The sequence below is a fragment of the Balearica regulorum genome, chromosome 1 (genome assembly GCF_011004875.1).
Source record: "Balearica regulorum gibbericeps isolate bBalReg1 chromosome 1, bBalReg1.pri, whole genome shotgun sequence".
NCBI lineage: Eukaryota > Metazoa > Chordata > Aves > Gruiformes > Gruidae > Balearica > Balearica regulorum.
In genome coordinates, this window is record NC_046184.1 from 151,483,197 (window position 1) to 151,486,432 (window position 3,236).

A 3,236-nucleotide genomic window follows, 5' to 3' on the forward strand; every position below is an offset into this window, starting at 1 on the left:
CCCCGTCCTTCCCTCCCTCCCGGAAACAGCGCCCCGAGCTCATCGTTCCGGGAGCGCTGGGAGCCGCCGGGGGAGGGGAACATCACCACCACCACCTCCAAATAAATTTATTCTGACACTTTTCTCCGCAGTTTTGAGGCAGAGTTTTTTCTCTGCGAGGGCTCCTATAGATACCCGTTGCCCCCCCAACTCTTCTTTGGGTACTGCGGCTTTGAGGTGAAACTATTTCCTTGAGCCGTTGCAGTGATGGCAGATGGTGTGTCAGGAGGTTTCCTACAAGTCCTCCATCGCCCAGTCATCTTCGGTATCACACGGATTAGGGAATCATTATCCACTAGGACACTGCTGAAAAATGTCAGCTTTTACTACTGAAAAACAGATAACGTGAACCATTAAAATGCCTGATTTGAAATAATTCAGATGCTGGCCGATAGATGTTGGAGCGGGTATGTCCGGTACAAGAAGCGCAATCATCTGTGTGTGCTTTGACAGGGAGGGAAAACCTGCGTCAAAATTACAGCGGGGAGAAGGCCACAAAGATGGCAGCTGGTTGCAAGCAAAAAATACTCATTTAAGAACAATAGGATCCATGTGCCCTCTCTTGATCTAGTTGCAGTAGCTGCAGTTTGATGTAACACTGTTTGACTTCAGTGGTTTCCACCTGTTATTAATCAGGTTGGGTTTTCACCTCACACTGCGTCACCCTTTGGGACTGTTTCTTCTTTGGCATTGTTGAGCGTGCTGCAGATGGCAGGTACCCATTTTATCCCTGCAATAAACCGTATATTTATTTTGCCTTTTTTTACTCAACTGCATGTGTGGGTCTGCTACTTTTTCATGTTTCAGTAACTGAGATCTTGAGAAAAGCAAAATCCTTGTTCATCTTTCCACCAGCTCTTGTAATGGAGGGACAAATCCTTTTGTTAGTGGTTTTTTTAGATCCAACGGTCCTACCTAATGAGCATTACCATCATGTTCAGCTTTCCTGAAGACACCTTCAGGTGTCTAAATAGCTCCATGGCTGCCTGGCCTTACCGTGGCAGAAGAGAGGATGCAATCAAGCTTCTGTACCTTCAGCTCTGTGAAACCTGTGGCTCGTCATGGGTGCTAGCACTCCACTTGTTGTATTTGTTGGTTTCAAATCTCTTTGGAATTAGTACGGTTAACAGCATGTGTATTTGTCAGTTTGTGGATCTTTCGATGTACAATAAAAGATGTTTTGAGTGACATTTTTATACTATTTAGAAACTGCTGAGTGGTGGAGCCCACATTTTGCTCATAAGTGGCACATTTCCCCTTAGACTAGGTGTAATGGTAACTCACCAGAACTCAGTGTCATCTATTCAGCGTGTTATTGGCGCAGCAAACTGCAGTGACTCAGAGAAGAACAAGATGGATTTAAATATCTCAGTAGAGGACCGAGTTTGAAATATCAAATGCAGAACAACAACAACAACAACAACAACAACAACAACAATTAGGAGTTGGTGCTAACCTCTACGATGAAAGTCTTGGCTGGGGAAGAAAAAAAAGATGCACAGGAAGTGTGGGGGTTGGAAGAGGAGAAAATGCTCTTGTTGGGGATGAGTGACGGTTAAGAGCAACCATAGTCACAGGGAGCTGGTCTGAAGCATAGATGGGACCTGTGATCTGCAGGATCTTGGAGGGGCCCAAGGAACACTCTATGAAGGTGAGGAAACTGAGGCATGGAAATGCACATAGAATATGTTATTACTTTGTTAGCATCTGTCTAGTTCTTACGTTGTGAAAGGTGAGTGCATCACCTCACGTTGCTCCATAATGTCTGTGTGTTATGTGTTGCTTTCTCGTGTTCTTCTGAAAAGTTAGCTCGTCTGAGTGAGCTGTTTCTGGGGCTGGAGCTCTGAGAAATGGTTGCTTGAAATATAGCAGCGCTGCTCCAGCAGACTCTGCTCATGTGGGCTCCAGTCCCATTTCTGCAACGGGAAGCTGCTTAGACCCTGTCACTCGTGAAGTAGCTGGTCGTTCAAAGACAGTGTCCTTATGGATAGACTCAAAAGTTTTGCTCCTTCACTGGGAGTGATGTAGTTGTGTGGGCAAATAGATGCGGGTGATGCACGGTGCTGTGAACAGCCAGATCTTTGTGAATTGGTGGTTGAAGCTTAAAAATTATTTTCAGTATGAACAGGGGAAAAATTGAATTTTAAGTAGTTTCAAATAATAGATAAGTTTATCTTTCAAATTCAAAACTAGTAACAAGCAAAACTACTCTAATGGTTAAGCGGTGTCAATATATCTACTGCTTTGCTAATAGTACTTAAAACATTTGTGAAGTTATAGAGAGTCAGTTAAAACAAACTGCTTTACCAATTTGCACTCTAATATCTTAAATCTTGAGAGGAAGGGGAGGGCTCCACAGTCATATTAAAACTTTCTCACTTCGTGGAAGTTTCTTTATTTTTATCTACATTGAGAACATTCTTTCTTTCTTTTGTTCTAAAAATACCTATAGGTACCGTATGCTGGTGCTAGCACATAGCTTCCTCCCGCTGCTTTTAAATTTCTGTTTCCAAGTCAGTTTGATGCTTGCACATGTAAACCTGATCCAGTTAAAGTGGGTATGTTCACTTTGAGTTTGTATGTGCGAAAAGTTTTCTTTGAAATTGGAAAAGCGTCGTTGTTTCTGGCTTGAGTTTTGTAACTGAAGTGAGGCCTCTGAAACAGAGGTGTGTGTTGAGGTGGGAGAGGTTCCCCGAAATGCCCCAGGAGCAGGTGTCAATCTTTCTGGGAAGGTTTCAGAGATGGCCCCTAGCTCAGCTGTTTGTGCAGATAAGTGGAAAACAGGAGTGACCTTCTACTGCCCTCATTTTGAAGCTTTTTTTCTTGATCCCTGCAAACCCAAACCAATGATGTGGACCCCTGTTTCCAACCCTGTGTATAAGTACTGCAGACCTGCCGGGGTGCAACCTTTGGCAATCCCCACTTTACAAAGGCAGAATATCTGAATTGCTCCCGTGGTGTGACTCGCTCTCTGCGTCCACAGTATGGCTAACCTTTGGGGTAGGGAGATGGAAAAAAAGTGTTATTTTGATTTTGAATGGGTCTAAAAAAAGCAAATCTGGAAATGGACTGAACTTGATCAACTGGGAGCATCATTGCATGCATGGAGGTGGAGAAGGATGGAAAGCAAAGCAGTTGGCTTTTTCATGTCTCCCAACAGCATTCTTCAATTATCTTACAGAATTCTTCCTTTTCAT